Source organism: Macrobrachium nipponense, chromosome 47, assembly GCF_015104395.2.
Source record: "Macrobrachium nipponense isolate FS-2020 chromosome 47, ASM1510439v2, whole genome shotgun sequence".
Lineage (NCBI taxonomy): Eukaryota > Metazoa > Arthropoda > Malacostraca > Decapoda > Palaemonidae > Macrobrachium > Macrobrachium nipponense.
Window position 1 is genome coordinate 15655724 of NC_087222.1, and position 27202 is coordinate 15682925.

The 27202-nt window shown below is 46.7% G+C and overlaps 2 long non-coding RNA genes across 2 annotated transcripts in view; one reads left to right on the forward strand and one right to left on the reverse strand.

Annotated features, from left to right (window-relative positions):
- LOC135204732 (uncharacterized) overlaps nucleotides 1–27202 on the reverse strand; it is a 267367-nt gene that overhangs the window by 189925 nt on the left and 50240 nt on the right. The window lies entirely within an intron of this gene.
- Nucleotides 1–27202, forward strand: part of LOC135204731 (uncharacterized) — a 442014-nt gene that overhangs the window by 48726 nt on the left and 366086 nt on the right. Inside the window, exon 2 of the long non-coding RNA XR_010312317.1 lies at nucleotides 25094–25186. This is a non-coding gene — a long non-coding RNA (uncharacterized LOC135204731). The remainder of the gene's footprint in view (nucleotides 1–25093; nucleotides 25187–27202) is intronic.

The window sequence follows — 27202 nt, forward strand, 5'->3', positions numbered from 1 at the left end:
GAGGTGGGAAATGGCCTCGGAAGTTTCCGACGATGGAAACGGCCTCAATTCCCGGTGTAAAGACATATTAATGTACATGTTTATGAAACATTCAAAATGTGTGACCCATTACTTTGCATACAGAACTTTAAACCACTACTCTACATGTAAAATGACAGACTAGCCTAGGCTACCACTAACTGACATTACCGATAAATTAGATTTTAACGGTGAATTTCTTAATCTGTACTGCCAGTAAGAACGTGGCAGAATGGCGCTTTGCTTATTAGGGTAAACAATCACGGACGATCCATTGTCATCATGCTGGCCGGGTCTTATTCACTCGCTATTTAATTGGTGAAACAAGAATACAATTACAACTTTAAGCATACCATTAAAAAAATTGAAGTTTCGTCAACATAATGTGATACATGAAAGCCCCATACGAACTAAAATAAGCATGTGAGCTCTTCGTAAAATATGTTTTCAAGGCAGTTTTGAAATCCAATATGGTGGCTATCGTCAGGCTGGCTGGTCTAACAACGGAAAATCCACCACCTTTCCCAGCCTTCCCAGCTCTCATTTGAACAGTGTTGGCTTATATATGTAACGTTTATTGAAACAATGAAACAACATTTTGTTGCCTATATTAGTGAAAGTATGAAACTTTTTATTCCCGGGGTCATAGTTTGAACTGAATTAATTTTTACCTTGTAATCGGTGGGTTTATCCTTACTGACATCACAACTGAAACTCTACAATGCTTATTTGATTGCAGTTATACACATTTTGGTCTTGATTCACTCCACATTGCACTTGAACCACGTTGTAGTTCCTGGTTCCTAAGTACTCACTCCACAAACACAGTTACGAGCAGCAGACGACAACACTGAATATGAGGTGCAAAGCTTTATTCCCTTAATTGTTTACTTTACTTATTATTTAGTTTAACATTACTTCAAAATATTTATTTAATTCATGACTATTATCCCTTTTTTGCAACCAAATTAACCCCGAAAATTACAAATATTTTGGATGTATACTTACGAGCAGACGACACAAGGAAAAATGACTCATCGTTGCCAATCTAGTGGAGCGTCACACATACACCGATGCATTTACAAACTGTTTCCATGAATCCTAGTTGTCATAGTAATGCAGTAATGATAAAATTGCTGAAATATGTATATATACTACAAATAGATACGCTAATTTCACTTATTTTCCCGGTTTTGTGTAAGTCTTATACCCAGTTTGGAGGGTAGACACATACCAATTGACAACACTGATAAACAATTGAAGAGCGCGAAATGCCAAAAAGAATGCCGTAGTCCCCTTGAATAAGTACAAATAAGTGCTGGTAAGAGTTCAGGTGTACGATTGTTGTGATGAAAGTGCCCCAGTGTCTATGGGTACAAGTGGTATGCAGATTTACCACAGGAAATGGGAATTTTGTACATGAACTTTCCTGTCAGATCTATACTTAGCTTACGTCTCTGACGTCCCGACAGAATTCAAAACTCGCGGCACACGCGACAGGTAGGTCAGGTGATCTACCTTACCCGCCGCTGGGTGGCGGGTGTATGAACCAATCCTGTTTTCTAGTCAGATTTTCTCTGTCGCTGGAACTGACTACACCTGTTGTAGGTTCCTCCCGATAGTTTAATTCGCTTTCTCGCTGCCTTGGATTGTTTTGGACTGACTTTTGGTGAAGTACCTGATCTTTTTGGCTTGGCATACGCTGTTTTGGACTGTTATTGATTTCTCTTTGGATTTTTCTCAAAATGTCTGATTTGGAAGTTAAAAAATCTGCTGTATATAGAGTGTGTTCTGTGAGTGCTTGTAAGGTGAGGCTACCGAAAGCTTCGGTAGATCCTCAAACTGTATGTATGAAGTGTAGAGGGAATGATTGTTCGCTTGTTAACCCGTGTAAGGAATGTGAGGGGTTGAACGAAGAGGAATGGAAGTCTCTTTCTTCCTACTTGAGGAAGTTGGAGAAAGATAGGGTTCGGAAGGCTTCGTCCAGAAGCTCTAGTAGGTCTCGCCTTAGCGAGCTAGAGATAGATAACCCTGTGGTAGAATTACAACCTCCTTTACCTGTTTCAGCACCTGCTCCCTGCGTTGAACCCGAAGATACGTCTCCAGAGGTGGCCGCTATGAGAGCCACGATTCGTAGCATGGAGCTTAAGATCCGCTCCTTGGAAGGTAAGAGTGACAGTGCTAGTGATGTGTGCAGTGACCCCAGTGCAGTGGAGGGGGCGTCTGACCGGCTCCATAATGCTTCCAGGCCTAGACCTCTTCCAAACTCCCAGTCCCAGTGGAGGAGGAAAGTCGACAGCCGCAGGAAGGTTAGGGAGAACCCCCACCGGCCAGGCGTCCCTTCGGCAGGACCTGATGTACGTTCCCAGGCTGCCTCAGATCACGCCAAGAAGGAAGTACTACGCCAGTGCTTCTCTTCGTCACCTTCACCTTCTCCGAAGCGTGGATGGAGCTCCTCGGAAGCATCGCGCCCTTTGAAGAGAGCCTGGAAGGCGCCCTGTGCCCTTCCCTCCAGCCCAGAATTCTTTCAGGAAGAGCCTTCTTTGGATGTTAAGAGGCCCAGAAATATCAAGATGACTCTTCTCCTCGTTTGCCTCGCTCTCCTTCCCCGGAAGAGGAACCTGAGAGGTCTCCCGCTCGGATTCTACTGGGTCTGCAAGCGCAGATTTCGGCTCTGGCTGACTCCTTGGCACGCCCAAGAGCAGGGAGTTCTTGTCGTAAGAAGGCGCACCTCTCCCGACTTACGCTCGGCTTCGGAGTTTGCTCTCTCTCCCGAGCGAGTGGATTTTCGCGTGAGGCACTCCTCTCCTGACAGGCTCCCTTCCTCATCCAGGCGCCAGTCGCCTGACAGGCGCGCTCATGTTGACATCCCCTCTACTTCGGATAAGCGCCAAGCGCCTCGTAGGTGCTCTTCGCCAGATAGGCGCTCGTCCACGGACAGACGTCTTTCTTCAGTTAGGCGCTCTTTGCTTGACAGGCGTCATTCTCCTAGCAAGCGCGCCTCTCCCAGCAGGCGCTCTTCTCGGGACAGGCTCTCTCCTCTTGTCAGGCGCCAAGAGCCTGGCAGGCGCTACTCCCCAAGTAGGCGCTCTTCTCCAGGCAACCGCTCTCCTCTTGACAGGCGCCAAGAGCCTGGCAGGCGCTACTCCCCAAGTAGGCGCTCTTCTCCAGGCAGCCGCTCTCCTCTTGACAGGCGCTAAGAGCCTCGAGGTCACCCTCATGGAAGGAAGTATTCTCCGGATAAACGCTCTCTGGAAGCTTTTGCTTCCCCTCACAGGCGTCAGACTTCTCGTAGACACCCCTCCCAGGATAGGCGCACTTTTACTGATAAAACCGCCTACCCTGCTAAGGATCTTGGTTGTTCTTCGTTTGAAGAAGAGTAGGAAGCATCGGAAGAAGACTCAGCCAAGGATTCTTCAGTTTCTTCATATAAGAAGCTTACTGACTTGCTTCTCCAAGAATTTGGAGACGCCCTTACTCCTGCCACTCCTCCTTCGCCGCTCTCCTTGTTCTCTACCTCCAAAACGGCTAAGGTCTCAGAGTGCGTAAGGATGAAACCAACCATTTCAATGAAGAAGGCACTGAGAGGTTTTGGTGACTGGCTTCTGTCCAAAGAAGAAAAAGGAAAGACAGTTTTTGCCTTCCCTCCTTCCAAACTGACAGGAAGGTTAGGATTTTGGTACGAGTCGGGAGAACCTTTGGGCCTGGTTCTTCCCTCCTCTATGGACTCGGACTTCTCTTCATTGGTGGATTCCTCTAGACGCTCTGCCCTTTTTTCTGCGAAGACTACGTTGGGGATGAATGAGCTTGACCACCTTTTGAAGGGAATGTTCCGAGTCCTGGAAGTCTTTAACTTCCTAGATTGGTTCTTGGGAGTGTTAGCCAGAAGGACTCAGACTCCGGATACCCTTTCGCCTGAAGATCTCCATAGTGTGTTAACGTGTATGGATAAAGTGGTGAGAGATGGCTCTTGTGAAGTTGCTTCGCTTTTTGGAGCAGGAGTCATTAAGAAGAGGGTGGTGTACTGTTCTTTCCTCATGAAGTCAGTGTCACATGCTCAGAGATCCTCGCTCTTGTATGCGCAGCTCTCGCCTATGCTCTTCCCGAAGAAAATTATTCAGGATATCACGAGCGCTCTCTCTGCAAAAGCGACCCAAGACATGCTTGCGCAGTCGGCAAGGAAACCTCGTACGACCTTCCAGACTAAGGCCAAGAAAGAGACTCCCTCGATGCAGGAGCCCTTTCGAGGGGGCCCTCCTTCCAGATCTTCTACAGTTAGAGGAGCAAGACCCTATAAGAGAGGGAAAACCTTCTCTAGATCTATCAGAGCTAAGAAATAGAAAACAAGTCCTTCAGACAATAGTAGGCGCCAGACTGCTAAGATTCGCCGATGTCTGGGCCCAGAAAGGGGCAGACACCTGGTCCCTATCGATTATCCAGAAGGGATACCTCATTCCTTTCGCTTCAAGGCTGCCCTTGACAACAACTCCGAGGGAGTTGGAAGCCAGGTACAAAGACCCCATCATGAGCCAAGCCCTTGCTCTAGCGGTAGATCAAATGCTAGAGAAGGAGGCTATAGAACTAATGAACGATCCTCTCTCCGCGGGATTCTACAACCGCCTCTTCCTAGTTCCGAAAGCCTCAGGAGGATGGAGACCGGTTCTGGATGTAAGCGCCCTAAACTTCTTTGTGGGAAAGAGGAAGTTTTCCATGGAGATGACGTCTTCAGTGTTGGCTGCTCTTCGTCCAGGGGACTGGATGGTGTCCCTGGATCTACAGGACGCTTACTTCCATGTGCAAATCCATCCTTCTTCAAGGAAGTATCTGAGGTTCATGATGAAAGGGAAGATATTCCAATTCAGGGCCTTGTGCTTCGGCCTCTCGACAGCCCCTCAGGTGTTCACAGGGCTTATGAAAAATGTAGCGCAGTGGCTACATTTGGAGGGAGTGAGGATATCCCTCTATCTGGACGACTGGCTGATCAGAGCCAAGTCAAAGGAATGTTGTCTGGAGGACCTACAAAAGACTCTTACCTTGGCAAGTTCTCTGGGACTTTTGGTAAACATCCAGAAATCTCAGTTAATCCCCAGTCAAGAACGTATTTATCTGGGGATTCGGATAGTTTCTCAGGATTTCGAGGCTCAGAGAAAGTCACAACCTTTCTAGAGAAAGATACATGCACAGCGAGGGAGTGGATGAGTCTGCTGGGGACACTCTCCTCGCTGGAGCAATTCGTTTGTTTCTCTAGGAAGGTTGCACCTGAGACCGCTCCAGTTCTTTTTACACTGCAACTGGCATCGTCACTCCCAGGATCTAGAGTTCTCCTTCAAGATCACACGGGATATCAAGAAGGAGCTTTTGTGGTGGACAGATCCTCTCAGATTTGTGGAAGGTCTGTCCCTGCAAATCCTGAACCCCAACCTAGTGTTGTTCTCCGACGCGTCGGAAACAGGTTGGGGAGCGAAGCTCGGATCAAAGGAAGTGTCAGGCACCTGGGAGGGGGAACAGGTTGCCTGGCATATCAACAAGAAGGAGCTGATGGCGGTTTGGCTGGCTTTGAAAGCCTTCGAGTCCCACGTCCGAGATGCTGTAGTTCAAATCAACTCGGACAACACCACAGCCTTGGCTTACATCAGGAAGCAAGGGGGGACGCACTCCTTCTCCCTGTACGAAACAGCAAGGAACCATCTGCTGTGGTCGGAGGCAAGGAGGATCAGACTCCTCACCAGATTCGTACAGGGAGAAAGGAATGTAAGGGCCAACCTCCTGAGCAGGAAAAATCAAGTCCTACCTACGGAGTGGACTCTTCACTTAGATGTTTGCCAGGATCTGTGGAGACTATGGGGCAGACCTCATCTAGACCTCTTTGCCACCTCCAGGAACGCGAAAATAGACATTTACTGATCCCCAATCTCAGATTCAAGGGCGGTGGCAGTAGATGCCTTTCTCCTAGATTGGAAGGGGCTAGACCTGTACGTGTTTCCTCCCTTCAAGATTCTGGGGGAAACCCTGAAGAAATTCGCTGCCTCAGAATCGGCAAGAATGACGCTGATAGCTCTGTTCTGGCCCGCCCAATACTGGTTCACAGAGGTACTGGAATGGTTGGTGGACCTTCCAAGATCCCTGCCACAAAGGACCGATTTGCTCAGACAACCCCACTTCGACAGGTTTCACAAAAACCTCCCCGCTCTCAATCTGACTGGGTTCAGACTGTCAAAAGTCTTGTCAGAGCGAGAGGGTTTTCTTCGGAGGTTGCAAAGGCTATTGCCACAGCAAGAAGACCATCTACCCTATGCATCTACCAGTCAAAGTGGGACGTCTTTCGTCGTTGGTGCAGGAATCAGAAGTTTTCCTCGTCCAGTACCTCTGTAACCCAAATCGCCGACTTCCTCTTTTTCCTTAGGGAAAAGTGCGGTCTGGCAGTGTCTACTATCAAAGGTTACCGCAGCATGCTAGCCGCAGTGTTCAGGCACAGAGACCTGAACATTTCAGAAAACAAAGACATTCATGATCTGATAAGGTCTTTTGAAACCACCAAGAAAGTTTCTTCTAGGATCCCAAGCTAGAATCTTGATGTGGTTCTTCTTTTTCTGAGGTCCTCAAGGTTTGAGCCTCCGCAGTCAGCTTCTTTTAGAGATCTAACAAAGAAGTCCTTGTTCCTCATGGCTTTGGCCTCCGCCAAGAGAATGAGTGAACTACAAGCCTTAGAAGGAAGAGTAGGATTCAAAGGTGAATCAGCAATTTGTTCCTTCCTTCCTTCATTCTTGGCCAAGAATGAGAACCCCTCCAATCCATGGCCCAGGAGTTTAGAGGTTCAAGGCTTATCTGCCCTTGTAGGGGAAGAAGCAGAGAGGACACTTTGCCCCGTTAGAAGTCTAAAGTACTATCTTCATAGGAAGAAAAAACTTAAGGGCAACATGGATAACCTCTGGTGTTCTGTTAGAGATCCCAGCAGGCCATTGTCGAAGAATGCCCTGGCATTCTTTATAAGAAGCCTTGTGAAAGAAGCCCATGTTGCATGTGATGAAGAACAATTCAAGCTCCTTAAGGTCAAGGCTCATGAGGTGAGAGCTATTGTCACATCCTTGGCTTTCAATAAGAATATGTCTTTGCAGAACCTTATGAAAGCAACCTTTTGGAGATGCAACTCTGTCTTCGCTAACCACTACCTTAGAGATGTTAAAATCACGTATGATAAGTGCTTCGCGTTAGGACCATACGTATCGGCGGATTCGGTGCTGGGGCAGGGAGCTGAAACATATCCTTTATAGTTTAGTGTTATTTTTGGTATTGTGTTTTTACGGTTGTATGAAAGAGGATGCGGGTAGGCATCTCTTTCATGTCTTAGTTCTAACACGGGTTAGATTGGTTAGGTGATTGGGTTTGTGTTTGAGCTCCTTAAGAGACGTGAAGATAACGTATGACAAGTGCTTCGCCTTAGGACCATACGTATCTGCGGATTCGGTGCTGGGGCAGGGAGCTGAAGCGTATCCTTGTTAGGTTAGATATATTTTTTATCTCCTCTTGTTTTTGGTTGTGTGTTTATGGTTGTGTGAAAGAGGATGCAGGTAGGCATCTCTTTCGTGTCTGAGTTCTAACACAGGTTAGATTGGTTAGGTGGTCTGGATGGTTTTGGCTCCTTGCATTTGTAGTGGACAGGTTCTGTCATGTAAGCGGGCGAACCCCCTTTGACAAGATCCTACTTGGATTCTACCATGTAACTGGATGAGATATCCCTTCGGTAGATCCGAAGAGTCTTTCAGCAATAGGTCACGCCCTCGCTGTAGCTCTTCAGGCAATGCAGACTCATAGACAGTATCCATGAAGTCTTCTGCCTAAACAGGTAAGAACCAAGGTTTTTATATCCTACAACATCAGTTGTTTCCCTTTTCTATATTGTTTAGCTGTCTCTTACCCTCCACCAAGGGTGCCAATCAGCTAAGTATATATCTGACAGGAAAGTTCATGTACAAAAATGATATTGTTATGATACAATAAAGTTTTGTACATACTTACCTGGCAGATATATACGATTAATGGCCCGCCCAGCCTCCCCTCAGGAGACAGGTGGAAGAGACAGGTGGAAGAGAAAATCTGTGCCGCGAGATTTGAAATTCTGTCGGGAACGTCGGAGACTAAAGCTAAGTATGTACAAAACTTTATTGTATCATAACAATATCATTTTCACCCTTTAATATTAGGACGAGACATGTATTCATCCGAAATTTACGCTTAGGCTTTCGGAATTGCCGAGGGGAACTTTGGAGTTTGTTCATGAAACTTACCCAGCAGATATATATATAGCTGTATTTCTCTGAAGTCCGACAGAATTTCAAAACTCCCGGCACACGCAGTGGTCGGCCAGGTGGTTAGTACCCATTCCCGCCGCTGGGAGGCGGGAGTCAGGAACCATTCCCATTTTCTATCAGATTTTCTCTGTCGCCGGTACTGATAACAACTGTTTTCAGTACCTCCGTCTAGGATTTTTGAAACTTCTTTGTTACTTAAGTATTCCGTTTGTCTTTTGGTTATTGAACGTAGATAGTGACTAGGCATACGCTGATAGTGGATTGGATTTTGAATTTGGTTTGGTTTTTTCTTTAACTAAGATGTCTGGGACTAGTTCAACTATCACCAGAGTGTGTTGTATGGAAGGTTGTAAGGTGAGGCTACGGAAAGGTTCGGTAGACCCACACACAGTATGCACGAATTGTAGAGACCATGTGTGTGTAGTAGATGACCGTTGTAAGGAGTGTGAATGTCTGTCTGATTCAGGTTGGAAGGCTTATGAATCCTATGTGCGAAAATTGGAGTGCAATAGGATAAGGAGGTCTTCCTCCAGGAGTGTATCAGTCAGTAGAAGTAAGGGTAGTAAGGTTTCTCCTACTATTCCTTCAGTAGTTTGTGCAACACCTAAATCTGTTGTGCCTTCGGGCCCTGAAAAATCTGTGGAGGTCAATGCCCTATCTACGATTCTAGAATCATTACGGAATCTAGAATCTAAAGTGCTCGCTTTGGAAGGTAAAAGCATTGTTAGTGAAGTGAAGTGCAGTGAAAGTGCCCGCAGTGTTGTGGAGGCGGCGTCAGATCGGCCCTATAATGCCTCAAGGCCTGGACCTCTGTCGAACTCCCAGGACCAGGGAGACGGACATGTCGAAAGCCGAAGGAGGGTTACGTGGAACCCCCACCGATCTGGCGTCCCTTCGGCAGAACCTGTCGACGATCTCCAGGCTGCCAAAGAGCGCGCTCGTGCGCGTATCCTCCGCGAGTGCTTTTCGTCTTCGGAGGTGTCCTTCCCGCACAGGAGTTGGAGCTTTGGGGGACACTCGCGTCCTCTGAAAAGAACTAAGACATCAGATGTCGCACAGGCGGCCGTCGTCAGTAGTTTCTCAGAGGAGGACGCGGAACGTCCTTTTGCTCCTTCTGCTTTACGGGCGGCACCTTTTTATGTGGACTACTCTCCACCGCAAAATAGAGCAAAGACGCAGGTTGTCGCACAGGCGGCCAGCGTTTTTGGTCTCAGGGAGGAGGACGCTTCACGTCCTTTCTCTTCTGCTGCTTTGTGGTCTTCACCAGAGAGTTTTGCGGCATTGACGCCACAAAAGAGAACCAGGACGTCATCTGACGATGACGCCTTTGAGCACCCCAGTCGCTCCAAGAAGAGAACTGAGTCGGTCCATGTGAGAAGGAATAGGGCTTCCCCTCGCCACTCGCCTTCTCACAGGATCAGCTTTTCACCTGAAAAGGAATCGTCTCCAACAAAAAGAGTCATCCGTTCGATGCAACAACAACTTGCTTCGTTGCTGGCTGAGAGAGAGGTAGAACTGTGTCGTAGAAGAAAAGATGATAAATTGCTGATCAAAAGATCTGAGCGGTCTCCCGCTTCTTCGGATCGCTCTTCTCTTTCACCAGTTTCTACGCCCTCTAGATTTTGTGCATCTCACCTGCAGTTGGGTAAAGAGCGCGAGGAACTTCCTCCGAAAGATTTGTATATAGAGAGGAAGAAAACTCGCCCTACTCTTCGAAGCGTTCCCCTCTCTTCTCATGGCTCGCTTTATCCAAAAATTGATGTTCTTTCTGCTGCGAAACAAGGCGGTTTGCAAGCTGAGAATCAGGATATGGACGCTAAGTTGGATGCTTATATGGACGGCAAGCGTGGCGCTCAGCTGAGCGCTAAGCGTGACGCTCAGCTGAGCGCTAAGCGTGACGCTCGGTCGGACGTCAAGCGTGACGCTCTGCTGGACGTCAAGCGTGACGCTCGGCTGGACGCCAGGTGTGGCGCTCGGATGGACGCCGAGTGTGACAAGTTTACGAACACTCGTACAGATGTTATGAATGACGCTTTGTTGGACACTCATCAGGACTCACATCGTGATATTTGTCAGGACGCTCGCCCACACTCTAACATTCGTAGAGACTCCCATCGAGAGATTGTTCAGGAAACAAGCACTTCTATTCCTGAACCATTGGATACTAATATACAGAACGCACCTGGTACGTCACAGCAGCGCTCTTCATCAAAGATTGGACCGAAAGGACTTATACCACCTTCTTCGGGAGGCCCCTCTGCCGCTCCTACAGAAGAAGGAGGATTGAGTAGTATTTCAGAAGAAACAGACGAGGATCAACCTTCTACGTCAGCTTCTTCTGATTATCAAGTATTAGTTCGCTTGCTTCGGGCTTCTTTTGGAGACAAATTCCAACCCGCAGCTCCTCGCTCTCCTCCTTCTCAGTTTTCATTGTCGAAAACCAGCAAGACTCCTGGATTTGTTAAGATGACGAAGTCTCTTTCAACTAAAAGAGCTTTCAAAAAGGTTCAAGATTGGATGGAGTCGAGAAAAGCGCAGGGAAAGTCTTCTTTTGCCCAGCCTCCTTCAAGACTATGCGGCAAGGCAGGCATTTGGTACGATACAGGCGAAGATGTCGGTTTAAGAGCTCCCGCATCTGCACAGGGTGATTTTTCCAGTCTAGTCGACGCACCAAGGAGGTCTCTCCTTTCATCAGCAAAAGTAGCGTGGACTCCTGCTGAAATGGACCACCATCTTAAAGGCCTTTTTTGGACAATAGAAGTGTTTAATTTCTTGGACTGGTGCTTGGGACTGCTACACACAAAGGCTCGTAGTCAAGATTCAATTAGCCTGGGGGAGCTATCCAGCGTTCTTGCGTGTATGGATAAGGCCGTCAGAGATGGTTCAGAGGAATTGGCTTCGCATTTTTGTGCAGGGTTCTTAAAAAAGAGAGCTCTCTACTGCAAATTCACTGCGAAGTCAGTATCTCCAGCACAGAGAGCAGATTTGCTATTCGCCCCTCTCTCGAACCATCTCTTTCCCCAGGCTATGATTAAAGATGTAGCCAGCAGTCTGCAAGAAAAAGCTACTCAGGACCTCTTAGCGCAATCTTCTAGACGTCCTGTAGTTCCTTCGACTTCTGCAAGAACACAGTTTTCCAAGAAAATAAAGCCCTTTCGAGGTGGGGCTTCCTCGAGACCTCTTCCTCGAGGAAGAGGCCTTTCCAGAGGTAGAGCCTCGTCTAAACCCAGAGGTAGGAAATGAGAATGTAGTCCTTCAGACACCAGTAGGAGCCAGGCTTCAGTTATTTGCAAAAGCCTGGAGAAAGATAGAGGCAGACACCTGGTCGCTCAATGTCATCGAGCGAGGATACAAAATACCATTCCTGAAGCCGCCTCCACTGTGCACGACGGCCAGGGATCTATCGCCTTCATACCAGCTGGAAAAACAACAGATCTCGTTCGATCTGCTTGAACAAATGCTCGAGAAGAAGGCAATCCCCGGGTTTCTACAACAGGTTATTCCTGGTACCGAGAAGAAGGCAATCCCCGGGTTTCTACAACAGGTTATTCCTGGTACCGAAACAGTCGGGAGGTTGGAGGCCAATTTTAGATGTAAGCAGTCTAAATCTTTTTATAGAGAGACAGAGGTTCAAGATGGAGACACCTCAGTCAGTGCTAGGGGCCTTAAGACAAGGCGATTGGATGGTGTCATTAGACCTTCAAGACGCATATTTCCACGTCCCGATTCATCTCCAATTAAGGAAGTATCTGCGTTTTGTCATGAAGGGAAGAGTTTTCCAATTCAGAGCTCTTTGCTTCGGACTGAGTACGGCACCAAAGATCTTCACAATTTTAATGAAGAATGTGGTGAGGTGGCTTCATCTTGCAAACGTCAGGATCTCTCTATATCTAGACGACTGGATCATTTGAGCATCATCGAAAGAAAAGTGTCTGAAGGACCGTCAATCAACCTTAACTCTATAGCAAAGTCTGTGGGACTTCTGGTGAATTTCGAAAAGTCACAACTGATCCCCACACAGTCCATCGTGTATCTGGGGATTCAGATGGATTCAGTGGCTTTTCGAGCTTTTCTGTCCCAGGGACATCAACAACAAGGATTAGACAAAATATCAGTCTTCATAAGGAAAGAATCATGCTCGGTGAGGGAATGGATGAGTCTGCTGGGGACCATTTCCTCACTGGAGAAGTTTGTTTCCTTGGGGAGACTACATCTCAGACCTCTCCAGTTTTTCCTGAAGGAGAATTGGAAGGACAAAGAAAATTTAGATGCAATTTTAAGAATTCCGAGAGAAGTAAAGGATCACCTAAAGAGGTGGCTCGATCCTTTAAAACTTTCGGAAGGAGTATCCCTCAAACTTCAGTGCCCCGACCTAGTGTTGTTCTCCGACTCATCCACCACAGGGTGGGGAGCTACACTAGGGGGGGGAAGAAGTGTCAGGCACCTGGAGAGGGGAACAGGTGTACTGGCACATAAATCTCAAAGAACTAGCGGCCATATACTTGGCTCTACAATTTTTCGAAGACAAAGTCTCACACAAGATAATTCAGATAAATTCGGACAACACCACATCTCTGGCATACATAAAAAAACAAGGAGGGACTCACTCTCGATCATTGTTCAACCTAGCGAGAGAGATCTTGTTGTGGGCGAAAACGCAAAACGTAACGATTCTGACGAGATTCGTTGCAGGCGTGGAGAACGTCCGTGCGGATCTCCTCAGTCGGCAAGATCAACTGCTGCTGACCGAGTGGATTCTACATCAGGAGGTGTGCCAAGAGCTGTGGAAGTTGTGGGGACGTCCTCTAGTAGACGTCTTTGCGACATCAAGAACAAAGAGGCTTCCACTGTACTGCTCCCCGGTGCTCGACCCGGGAGCAATAGCAATAGATGCCCTTCTCTGGGACTGGACAGGGATGGATCTGTACGCCTTTCACCCGTTCAAGATCCTGGGAGAAGTGATGAGAAAATTTGAGACTTCAGAAGGGACGAGAATGACGTTAATCGCCCCTTACTGGCCGACAAAAGAATGGTTCACAGAGGTCATGTCCATCGTAGTAGACTTCCCGAGGATACTGCCTTCGAGGACAGATCTACTCAAACAGCCCCACTTCGAGAGGTACCACAAAAACCTCCCCGCTCTGAGTCTGACTGCATTCAGACTATCAAAAAGTTGGCCAGAGCAAGAGGTTTTTCAAGACCTGTGGCAAGAGCTATTGCCAATGCAAGAAGGGCTTCCACTCTTGCAGTGTACCAATCAAAGTGGGCTACGTTTAGGAGTTGATGCAGAAGGAAGGGCATTTCCTCTACCACGACCTCTGTGAGCCAAATAGCGGACTTTTTATTTTACCTGAAGAACGACTTGAAGCTTGCGGTCTCGACAATCAAAGGCTACAGAAGTGTGCTACCTGTAGTCTTTAGACATAGAGGAATTGATTTGGCAAATGACAAAGATATTCATGATCTATTAAGGTCTTTCGAAACTACAAAGATTCCTCAACCTAAATTACCATCTTGGAATTTGGACGTAGTCCTTAAATTCCTAATGTCCAGTCGGTTTGAACCGCTTCAAAATGCATCGTTAAGAGATCTTACTAAGAAAACTGTTTTCCTAACCGCTCTGGCGACGGCGAAGAGGGTTAGCGAAATTCAAGCTTTTAGCAAGCATATTGGATTTAAGGGGCATAATGCAGTCTGCTCATTAAGCCTGACGTTTCTAGCTAAAAATGAGAATCCGTCCAACCCTTGGCCCAAAAGTTTAGATTAAGGGTATGGCGGAAATCATTGGACGAGAGCCAGAGAGAGTCCTGTGTCCTGTCAGGGCTCTAAAGATTTATTTGCGGAAAACGAAGGAATGTCGAGGTCCTTCTAACAACTTATGGTGTTCGGTCAAGAGACCAGAGTTACCTATGTCGAAGAATGCTCTGGCATTCTTCTTGAGGGACACCATTAGACAGGTGAATTCATCTTGCGAAGACAGTGATATTAAGCTGTTGAAAGTGAATGCCCACGAAGTGAGGGCTATATCTACCTCAGTAGCCTTCCAAAAGAATATGGCACTCAATGACATTCTGAGTGCCACTTTTTGGCGCAGCAACTCGGTGTTCACTTCACACTACCTGCGGAATGTGAAGACGACATACGAGAACTGTTATGCGCTTGGACCATACGTCGCCGCAGACACTCATCCTACCCTGAAGTAGCACTCATCCTACCCTGTAGAAAATGGGTAGGTGAGTTTTTTTTTTTAAAGGTTTATATTGATTTATGGTTGTAAGGTCGTCCGCCTGAGCTGGACTTCCTTTCCTTTAGCCTAAGTAATGTGGGAATTAAATTTGTTAGGCTGGTCAGGTGGTGGTTTTTTGCTTCGTTGCCCTCATAGTATGGTCAAAATGGTCTAGTCACATTGTGGTCACGCTCCCGTTGACAGATCATCTAGAAATCACCAGCTATATAGGTCACTACCTTGCTGGAGACTCTAGTAAAGCAATAGCAGACTTGGGTGACAGTAATCACGAAGTCAACTATGCTAACAGGTAAGGAACCAAGATGTCAATCATCTGCATGTAATGTGTTTCCAAAATCCTTTTCTGTCTCTCCCTACCTTCAAAGTTGGGATTCAGCTATATATATATCTGCTGGGTAAGTTTCATGAACAAAATGATATTGTTAAGATACAATAAAGTTTGTTCATACTTACCTGGCAGATATATATATAGCTGTATTTCTCCAAAGTCCGACAGAATTTCAAAACTCCCTGCACACACAGTGGTCGGCCAGGTGGTTAGTACCCATTCCCACCGCTGGGAGGCGGGAGTCAGGAACCATTCCCATTTTCTATCCAGATTTTCTATTCCCACTGTCACCTGAGGGGAGGTGGGCGGGTACTTTGATTATATATATCTGCCAGGTAAGTATGAACAAACTTTATTGTATCTTAACAATATCATTTTTGTCCTTTGTTTTCTTCTGGTAATTGCTCTTCTCTTTCATCCTTTCACTAGCTATCGGACAAGGGTAAAAGAGGGGGCGTGTGGTGTTGCATTTTGGAGGATCTCCTCTCATTTCGGAGGGCGGTGCCCTTGGATGATGGTTGGATATCTCTTCGTGTTGGTTGTCCTAACTTTGGAATTGTACCTGTGATGCATATCATGCTGTGATATTGGTCCTCAAGTGTGTGTACTGATCCTTGCTGGAAATCATATTGATTTACCACTGCTATCCTGGAGTTACATCGCTGGACAAAGCCTTCACCGCTACCCTGTGATTATTAACTCTATTCCTACTGGTAAATTACCTCATCCTGTAGAAGAAGTCTTGCAGAATTTGAAGAAGTCGAAGAGGAAGAGAGCTCATCAATTGTCGTCATCTTCCTCTTCAGAATCATCATATTTTTCATCAGTCTCCATCCCTTCGACTTCTAAGGCTCCCTGCCGAAGAAGGAGAAGGTAGTCTCCCCCCCCCCCCCCCCAAGTCTCGTCACAGGACTTCTAAAGGTCTGCTTCCTCAGTTGGGTCTTCCGCAGGCTCTCCCGTTCCTTCAGGAATGGGAACCGTCACACTGTCCCCGGGGCCTAGCGTGTCGGGAGCCGTAGAAGTGCAAACTTCAGTTCACACTTCTGCTGCTAGTCCTAGAGGTTCTGCCCTTATGACTAGTTCTGTGTTGGGTGCTCATTTGCAAGTCCCTGAGTGCACGTAAATCTTCGGATTTGCACGCATCCAGAGTCTGTAACACTGAGTCTGCTCACCATCATGACTCGGGCACAGAGCAGAAGAAAGGAGCGAATCACTCAGGTGACTTGTGCCTTGCTGATGATCGCTCTTGCGGGGGTTGCTCGGTTCCCAGGGTTGACCTGACAGTCCCGCGGTAGGGGCTCCACCATTTGGTCCTCTTGAGAGGTTTCAGCCTTAATGAGGACTTGAACGCATCGTAGGACGGTATCGGCTCTCTCCAGTCAGGTGCACGCTCCGCCCCACCCAGACGACGGTCACGTTCGTGTGACGGACTGGTCTCGGTGGCGGCAAACGTTTCGCCTGCCATACGAGAGTTTCGTAACCTTCCTTGGGAAAGCCTTTTCTCCAGACGATAACACATTCCTAGACTTGAGTGTTTGGAAATCTCAGAAAACCAAATCCCCCTGCGAATGCTAGAAATTTCAAGGAATTTCATGGCTTAGCGAGACTCCCGATTTTCATAGTAACAATTACTGGGAATGTCGGTCTCACTCGAGTGTTTGGAAATTACAGAAAAACCATAGCTCTCTGATAATGCCAGAAATTCCAAGGAATTCGGGCATTCAGTGAGATTCCCAGTTATTGTAGTAACAATTATCAGGAATTCTCGTCTCGTCCAAGTGTTTGCAGATCGTAGAAGACCAAAACACTTGGAGAGTTCTAGAAGTTCCAAAGAATTTCAAGCGCTCAGCGAGACTCCCGAATTTCGTCAAACCATTATCTTGGTGGGGCCCCTCCTCAACTCCCGTAGAAATCGAGGAGGAACGGGGACAAAAACCAGTCTTTGATGCGAGCATTTAAGACTGGAGTGAGAGTACAATTCAATAGAATATACAATTGAGGTTCCCAAAAAGCAAGAACCCATAGGGACTGCAAATTGAAATCCGTTCAACGGACAGAAAAAGCCATGGAGACAGTCTCCAATCTTAACATAAGAACCTTCCTCTATGACGTGGACATACTTCTGGTGGGACCCTAAGGTCCCTTCAGGAATGTAGTCCCCCTACGCTGAATCCTATGGAGAGCACTCTGCAGGATCCCTCCTATTCACCTCACCCCTCCCAGCATAGCCATAGGAAGCAGAGAGAATAGGGGAGGAAGACTGGATGGTCTAGTTCGCCTTGCTAGCAGAACTAGCAGGAGAAGCGAGTCACAGGTAGCCATCAACCTGTGGTGATGGCCGCTCCGCAAGTATAGGAGTGTGTTATCGTCTGGAGAAAAGGCTTTCCCGAGGAAGGTTACGAAACTCTCGTATGGCAGGCGAAACGTTTGCCGCCACCGAGACCAGTCCGTCACACGAACGTGCCCGTCATCTGGGTGGGGCTGAGTGTGCACCTGACTGGAGAGAGCCGATACCTTTACTGTACCTGTAAATAAAGTGTATTACTGTACAGGGTACAAGAAATACTGTACATACATGTACATACATATGTAGTAAAATGTGGAATGTTACCTTTCGAGTGAGGTGATGCCCGAAAGTGGCGACAGAGGAGGAGGACAAATGGCAGAAAACATAAACACTTAACTTTATGAAACACATTAAAAATTGGCAGAAAACATTAACACTAAACTTTACAAAATACATAAGCAAATGATTATCTCCATCTTCGTTTCCATAGAAAGCATCCTCTTCTTTCCGTGAACTTCAGCAACATTCTTGGGACCCATGGCTAATAACGTAAGTAATTAAGTTCACACACAACACGATAAAGTAACATACAGTACAACGAAAGCAAAATCACTAACGAATTTTACATGAACGAACGAATTCCGTGTGTGTACGATAACGCTGCCGAAACGAAATGGTCGAGGAACTCCTTTACATAGATGCATGATGGGATAGATGCTGACCAATAGGAGAGCAGGATCTTACAGTGGTAACTAACATCAGGAACCAATGGGAGAGTGGGAGGATGGTGGCGAGTCTACTGAGTTGGCGAAATTGTTCTCGGCAGCCCGGGCAAATCTCGAACTTTACCCTTTCGCAACCAGAATTATTTTCATATGTAGGGACTTTCATATGTAGGGGTATGATTGTATTGGATACCAGTTTCTAGCTCTGCTGAAAATATTTCCATTTGTAAAAACCTCAGGTTTGTATGTTAGGAAAAATAAAAATTACTTAAATTAGTAATTTTTTTATTTTGCACTAGATTATAACTAAACCTAGAATGCTACTTTATATATCTACTTGCAGGATTATTGTACTTTCTTTTTTAAGTGGTGTATATATATGCAAACCTTTGCAAATAAATCTTTAGACTAGTTCTGCAATAATTTCTATTTAGTAATGTTTTTGTGAAAGTAACAAATTTTAAAATGTCATATTTTTAGTTTATATTAATGTGGAAGTACCCAGAAACATTAGATTTGTTCACACATGTTTTGCTCTGCATTATTCTAACATATCCATTAAGTCTGCAAGTGCTTAGTATACAGTCTCATTGCTACTGTATTGTGTATAGAAAATGATATTGTTATGATACAATAAAGTTTTGTACATACTTACCCGGCAGATATATACTTAGCTATAGTCTCCGACGTTCGCGACAGAAATTCAAATTTCGCGGCACACACTACAGGTAGGTCAGGTGATCTACCCTCCTGCCGCTGGGTGGCGGGACTAGGAACAATTCCCGTTTTCTAATCAGATTTTCTCTTCCCACTTGTCTCCTGAGGGGAGGCTGGGCAGGCCATTAATCGTATATATCTGCCGGGTAAGTATGTACAAAACTTCATTGTATCATAACAATATCATTTTTGTACATGAACTTTCCTGTCAGATATACACTTAGCTGATTGGCACCCTTGGTGGAGGGCAAGAGACAGCTAAATAGTATAAAATAAAAACAGAAACAACGCAGTTGTAGGTCAACGACCTTGGTTCTTACCTGATTGGGCAGAAGACTTCATGGACTGTCTATGAGTCTGCTTTGCCTCAAGAGTTTCAGTGAGATAGTGACCTATGGCCGAAAACTCTTCTGGATCTTGTCAATGGGGCTTCCCACTTACATGACAGAACTGTGTTAGGATCTTGGTCAATGGGGGCTAATCCACTTACATGACCAAATCCTTGTCTGCAGTATAATCAAGGAGCACAAAACCAATCCCGACCACCTGACCATTTCTAACCCGTGTTAGAACTACGATTGAAAGAGGTTCCCCAAACCTTCTTTCAAACAACAATAAAAACACACCACCAAATTAAAATATAACTAACTAACCTAACAAGGAATAGTCTTAGCTCCCTGTCCTAGCACCGAATCTGCAGATACGTAGAGCCCCAACGAAAAGCACTTATCATAAGTAACTCTTACATCTCTTAAGTAGTGAGATGCAAATACTGAGTTGCATCTCCAGTAAGTAGAGGCCAGAATGTCGCTCAGAGACATGTTTTTCTGAAACGCCAGAGATGTCGCAACGGCCCTTACTTCATGCGATTTCACTATCAGGTGTTTAAATTGTTCTTCATCGCACGTCGCATGCGCTTCTGTAATGATGCTTCTCAAAAAGAATGCTAGAGCGTTTTTAGAGATGGGTCTACTAGGGTCCCTGACAGAACACCAGAGACTGTCCAGGCTTCCCTTTAGTTTCTTTTTTCTATCTAGGTAAAATTTAAGGATCCTGACAGGGCACAGGGATCTCTCTGCCTCTCTTTACTTCGAAACTTCTAGGCCATGGTTTCGAGGGATTCTCATTTTTTGCTAAGAATAATAGTTTAAAGGAGAAGATTGCCGAATCCCCTTTAAACCATACTCTCGCATCCAGCGCTTGCAACTCGCTGACTCTCTTAGCAGTTGCCAGAGCTAAAAGAAACAGAGACTTTCGTCAGATCCCTGAAGGACGCCTGTTGAGGAGGTTCGAACCTTTTTGATACCAAGAATTTCAAGACTACATCCAGGTTCCAACTAGGAGGTCTAGAGCACTTTCTCTTGGTAGTTTCAAAAGATCTGATCAGGTCATGCAGATCTTTATCCTCCGCAATTCTCAGATCTCTGTTCCTGAAAACTGAGGATAGCATACTACGATACCCCTTAATCGTAGACACAGCTAGGTTACATTCCTCTCTTAAAAAGAGAAGGAAGTCGGCAATCACGGTCACAGAGGTATTGGATGAGGATAGCTTCTTCGACCTACACCATCTCCTGAAGACTTCCCATTTCGATTGGTAAACTTGCAAGGTTGATGACCTGCGGACTTTGGCGATCGTGCTAGCAGCTTTGCGCGAAAAGCCTCTCGCTCTGACGAATCTTTCGATAGTCTGAATGCAGTCAGGCAGAGAGCGGGAAGGTTTTTGTGAAACCTGTCGAAGTGGGGTTGTCTGAGCAGATCTCTCCTGAGTGGAAGAGATCTGGGGAAGTCCACCGTCCATTCCAGAACCTCTGTGAACCAATCCTGAGCGGGTCAAAACGGAGCGACCAGAATAAGTTTTGTTCCTGTTGAGGAGACGAACTTTCTCATTACTTCCCCTACGAGTTTGAATGGGGGAAACGCGTAGGCGTCTACTCCTGCCCAGTCCAGAAGTAGAGCGTCTATGGCTATCGCCCTTGGATCCGAAATGGAAGAGCAAAAGTTGTCCAGTCTCTTGTTCCAATTCGTGGCAAACAGGTCTATGTGAGGTCTGCCCCAGAGGTTCCACAACATCTGGCAAACGTCTAGATGGAGAGTCCATTCTGTGGGTAGGACTTGATTTCTCCTGCTCAGTAGGTCCGCCCTTACGTTTTTCTCCCCCTGAACGAATCTGGTGAGAAGCGTAATATTTCTTTCCTCTGCCCAAAGTAGCAGGATTCTTGCTGTCTCGTACAGGGAGAAGGAATGCGTCCCTCCCTGCTTCCTGATGTATGCTAGGGCCGTGGTGTTGTTCGAATTGATCTGGACTACCGAGCCTCTGACTTCTGGCTCGATACTTTTCAGAGCTAGAAAGACTGCCAATAACTCCTTCTTGTTGATGTGCCAGTTCACCTGGTCCCCCTTCCAGGTGCCTGACACTTCTTTCGCCCCTAGTGTTGCTCCCCATCCCGACTCCGACGCGTCTGAAAAACAACACTAGGCGCGGGTTCGGTTTTGAAAGAGACAAGCCTTTGTTTCTCCTGAGTGGGGAAAGCCACCAACTCGGATCCTTTTTCACCTCTGTTAGGATCGGGAAGGAATCCACAAGGTCTCCTGACCTTTGATCCCACATCTGTTTTAGATAAAATTGTAGGGGTCTCAAGTGCAGGCTTCCCAGAGAGAAGAACTGTTCCAGCGAGGAAAGTGTCCCCAGCAGACTCAGCCACTCCCTCGCGGAGCTTCGTTCTCTCTCTAAGAAGGTCGTCACCTTCTCTATGCCCCGTTCGATTCTTTCTGGGGATGGAGACACTAGAAACCCCCGAGAATCCATCCGAAACCCCAGATATATGATGTTCTGGGTGGGGACCATCTGCGATTTTTCGTGGTTGATTATCAGTCCAAGGGACTGGGCCATTCGTAAAGTCAAATGCATGTCCTCAGACATTGGGTCTCCGACTTGGCCCGAATAAGCCAGTCGTCCAGATACAGAGATATTCTCACCCCTTCCAGATGCAACCATCTGGCTACATTTTTCATAAGCCCCGTGAATACTTGTGGAGCCGTCGACAGACCGAAGCACAAAGCCCTGAATTGAAAGATCCTTCCTTGTATCATAAATCTTAGGTACTTCCTGGAGGATTGATGTATCAGTACATGGAAGTACGCATCCTGAAGGTCCAGGGAAACCATCCAATCTCCCGGACGGACAGCAGCAAGAACCGAAGAGGTTGTCTCCATGGAGAACTTCCTCTCTCTACAAAGCGATTCAGAGCGCTTACGTCCAGAACCGGTCTCCACCCCCCCGAGGCTTTCGGCACGAGGAACAGGCGATTGTAGAATCCTTGGGAGTGGGGATCCTGGACTGGTTCTATGGCTCCCTTCTCCAGCATCTGATCTACCATCAGAAGAAAGGTTTGTCGCATAGCGGGGTCTTTGTAATTGGCTGCCAGTTCCCTCGGGGTTGAAGTTAAGGGAGGTCTTTCCATGAAGGGGATGAGATATCCTTTTCTTAAGATCGAGAGGGACCAGTTGTCCGCTCCTCTCTGTGCCCAGGCTTCTACGAACTCGAGAAGCCTGGCACCTACAGAAGTCTGGAGGACTTGAACTCTATTTAGCCCTTTTGAAGGGCCTGATAGAGGATCTACCACGTTTGTCCTGATATTTTCCTCTGGCAGTGGGTCTTTGTGAAGGGCCCCCTCAAAAGGGCGCTTGAGAAGGAAGCTTCTCCTTCCTGATGGAGGAAACAGCTGGTCTAGTCCTCCTTGCAGACTGGGCCAACAGGTCTTGAGAAGCCTTTTCTGCCAGGGAGTGAGAGATATCCTTAACCAATTTGTTGGGGAACAACTGGTTAGACAGAAGGGCGTAGAGCAATGACGCCCTCTGGACCTGAGAAACGAATCTGGTAAGGAAAGAGCTATAGACTGCTCTCTTCAATATACCAGCCCCGAAAAGAGAGGCCAACTTCCCCGATCCGTCCCTGACTGCCTTACCATGCAGGACAGAATGTGTGAGTTCTTCAGATCCCAAAAACTCTGGATCCAAAGTCTTCCTGGCCAGTGCCCCAAGGGACCAATCTAAAAAGTTAATACTTCTAATACTCTGAAGAGTCCCTTGAGGAAGTGATCCAGTTCCGTCATTCCCCATGTTGTCTTGGCCGTCGGGAGGGAATGCCTTCTTGTGGAATCCACTAAGGTAGAGAAGTCCGCCTCGGCTGATGAGGGGAGTCCCAACCCCATTGGCTCTCCCGTCTCGTACCATATCCCTTGCCTGCCAGAGAGCTTGGAGGGAGGACAGGAAAAAACTGTTCTGCCCGACTCTTCCTTAGACTTAAGCCAATCGCCCACGGATTGCAGTGCTTTCTTCATCGAAATGGTAGGTCGCATTTTTAGGAAGGAGGAGCTCTTCGAAGTCTTCGTGCTTGAGAAAAGAGACTGAGGAGAGGGAGGAGCAGCTGGGCTAAGAGCATCGCCGAACTCCTGTACCAGCAGGTCTGCTAAGATCTTGTAGTCAGAAAGAGCTGCTACTCTTGGGGCTTCCTCTTCCGATACTTCTTCGAAGTTTTCTTTCAGGGTAACACAAGGACGTCCATGTGAAGCGACTACCTCCTCTGCAGGTCTGAAAGGAGACATGTCGAGATGAGGACGAGAGTTTGGCGGGAGAAGGACGTCTGGTCGGAGAATCGTTTCTCTCTGCAGAAGAGCACCTACTAGGCCCCAAATGCCTTTCCGGCGAGTCGCGGCTGCCGGAAGGAGAGTGCCTGGATGGCGAAGATCGCCTGGATGGCGCCAAGCGCCTGGTCGGCGACGAGAGCCTACTAGGGGAGGAGCGCCTGCGTGGAGAATCGCGCCTGCTGGAGGACGAGAGCGTGGCTGGTGCCTGGTGCCTGGCTGGCGCCGAGAGCTTGGCAGACGCTGCGGTCCTACTCGAAGCCAAGGGCCTACTGGGAGAGGTGTACCTGTGAGGAGAGCTTCCCTTTTGCGAAGATCGTTTGGGAGGAGGGGATAGCCTAACAGGTGTAGAGCGTCTGTCAGGCGAGCCCTTCTTGGTGAAGGGCTCCTGTCCCGAGATGCACTCCTCTTGCGAGGAGGGAGCCTAGACTTCTTAACCGGGAGCACAACATCCTTTTTGCGGGGAGGGTCGCTAACCAGAGCGCCCATCAGCGACGAAAGTAGTTCCTGCAGGTTTACCAGGAATCGTTTGGTAGTTGTCTCTTGATCGTCCTCTGAAGGCGGCGAAAGAGGCTTAGAAGCGGAAGGAAGAGCTGTACAAGGAGCAGGACTGACTGGGGCTCTCCTGGCTCTCTTCCTGTCTACAGGGGACTCCTCTGGAAAGCGTTCCAAGCTGGAGTCCAACATACTGCTGGGAGCCTTCCAGGCTCTCTTCAAGGGACGAGATTCCTCAGCCGAACTCCATCGGCGTCGAGGAGAAGCCAAGTCCAAAGAAGAAAAGCACTTTTTAATGATGCCTTTACTACGGCGATCCATGGCAGTCTGGGACGAAACTACAGAACCTGCCGAAGGGACGCCTGATCAGTGGGGATTCTCCACGACCTCCTTACGGTTTTTGACATTCCTCTTCCACTGGGCCTGGGAGTTTGAAAGAGGTTTAGACCTGGGAGCATTGAGGAGCCGATCAGACGCCCCCTCCACTGCACTGGAAACACTGCACTCACTTATCACATCACTCTTACTTTGTAAAGCAAGCACTTGAAGCTCCATCCTGCGAAGAGCGGCTTTCATATTAGCCATCTCCAAAGACGAATCCGCAGGTTCGGTGAAGGGAGAAGGGGCTGAAACTGTAGGAGAGGATGCTAGAACTACGTTTGGGTTAGGAATTAATGTGCCCTCAACTGGCTCTTTGGAACGAGGCCTACTGGCGCTTCTAGACGAAGCCTTCCTAATCCTATCTTTCTCAAGCTTCCTCAAATAAGAAGAGAGAGAATTCCATCCTTCTTCATTCAGTCCTTCACACTCAGTACAAGGATTATTAATAGTACATTCATTCCCCCGACACCTCATGCATACAGTGTGAGGGTCTACCGAACCTTTTGGTAGCCTTACCTTACAACCTACCATCACACATACTCTATATACACTACCAGAGTCTGACATTATAAGAAAAATCCAAAAGCATAATCCAAAAACAATCCACAATAGCGTATGCCAAACCAACGATCCAATACTTCACCAAAATACTGTCCAGAAGATCAACGGCAAACAAAATAAGAAAATCAGGTCAGGAGGAACCAACAACGGTGTTGTTGGAACCAGCGACAGAGAAAATCTGATTAGAAAACGGGAATGGTTCCTAGTCCCGCCATCCAGTGGCGGGAGGGTAGATCACCTGACCTACCTGTAGCGTGTGCTGCGAAATTTGAATTTCTGTCGGGAACGTCGGAGACTATAGCTAAGTATATATCTGCCGGGGAAGTTGCATGTGCAAAAACATATATGTGCTGATGGAGATCACATTTCTTTTCCACAGATATCCTGTTGTGTTATGGATGATCTCTGATAATCTGTGAAGGAACATGTTTTCTTTAGCATCCAGTTAATTTTCCTCAACAATATACTCTAGGTAAGTGATATAAAAGTAAAGTAATTGCAGTTAGAGAGAATGGCAAATTATATGTAGTATCTGATATAAGGCTTGTTGAATCTTTAGTAATTTTTTGACACAAACACATTGTTCAAAAGCCAGTCTGTCAGTTATTCACAATGCACTGACTTAAATTTTTGGCAGTTTTCACCTTGTTACAGAGGCATTGTTTTAAATGTCAACATAACAAAAAGTACAAATAATCTGATTAGAAATGACACCAGAGTGAGAATAACATTTTGATTAGTAATTTATCAAACAATGTGTGAAGCATAATATTGCTTTTCACAGATGTAGCTCATGGGTAGATGGGGCCTGCCAAGGCTTAATAACTGATAGCGTTAAATGGGGCCAGGGTCTGCTGAAACCTAGTCTTCTGCATCTGAAATCTTACATAAACATTTATATTCAGAGAATCCTTATTTTGTCCATGTCATAAAGTCTCTAGGTATTAGTCTTGGTGCCAGCAACAAATGAGTAGTAAATAAAAACGTCGAGCAAGTTGATAAGCCAAAAGGTGTTGTATTGTGTCACTTGATTTCTCTGTGAATTAAATGCTAGTGGAGGCTTCATTTAGAGTTTGGTGTTCATTTATGGTTTTTCTCCACGATATAAAAGAACCTTCATGCTAGTCCTTTTTCTGCTTTGTCCACTTAGGTTATTTCTAGTCAGCTGCTTCTCATCTCTTGTCCACACCATCGAGATTTTTTAGATCACAGTCTTTTTTCCACCCACTGAAAAGCACATATCTCCTTTGCCACTTCAACCTTGAATTGATCCTCTCATGTAACTGCCATGATTCTTAGGTTCTCAGACCTTTACAAAATAGCCTCCATTTTCTTTGAAAGATTCTTGTCTCCAATGCTGAAAAGAGACTTCAAGAAGGATCTTTCCCACCGTTATCCCTACATTTAGGGGTCAGTTGCCTGATGCACCTTCTCCACTGCCTCTTATTAAAGAAATCATCCTCCACCAAACCTCTTCCTTCCATATCTTCCTTCATTTTATCTCGCCATCTAATTCTGTCTCCCTCTCGATATTCTTCCTCCAACAGGCTCTTCCCAAGCCCTCTTCACTCCCTCCCCATCCTCAACACATGCCTGTACTATCTCAATCGTGTCTCTCTTATCACCTCTGTCATCTTTAGTATGCCTGCCCTTTTTCTTATTTCATCATTTTCCAAAATCTCAGCCAGTGATATTCCCATAATTCACCTCAGCTTTCTCATCTCTTTTCTCTCAAGCTTTACTTCCTGTTTTCTTCTTAGAGCCCATGTTTCTGATCCATGCATTAACACTTGTCTTATCTTGACTTTTAACTTGTTTGGAACTTTCTTATCACATGCTACTCCAGCTACCTCTCTCCACTTCCCAACACAGCTTTTATCCTACTGTCCATTTCAGCCTCATTATCCTCCCTCTTGGCTTAGAGTAGATCCTAAGTTTGTTCCTACACGAAATACAAGCCCTCGATCCTTAACATAAGGAATTACTTTCAGCATTGACTGGAAATCAGTCATCTGAGAATAACAAGGTAGTTAGGCAGTAACGGCTTGTTCATTAGTCGGAAGTACCGCCTGACCAGATGTAAACATTCCACTTTGTGTTTGGCCAGCATTGTGTGCAGACAGGCTCTCTGCTCTCTCTGTCATCGAGAATTGTGAGACCTTTCTTTGTTGTGTCTTTGTGAATGATTGTGTTTTGTTGTTTGCTTTTAGCATGCAAACCCAAAACTCAGATAAGCCTTGTCGCCCTCCATTCTTGCAATGCATTTGCCCTGGAAGGGAGGGGGGGGGGGGGGGGGGGGGGGGGGGGGGTGGCGGACTGACATCCTTTGTGTAAAATGCCGAGGGCATGAGTGTTCTCTACATAATACTTGTGATACATGTATCTCTTGGTCGGCAGAGCAGTGGGGGAGATACAAGGGGAGGAAGCGATCTCGGGGGAAGTCTTCCAAAGCTTTGTCGGAACACTACATGCCCCCGTTGACTCTGTT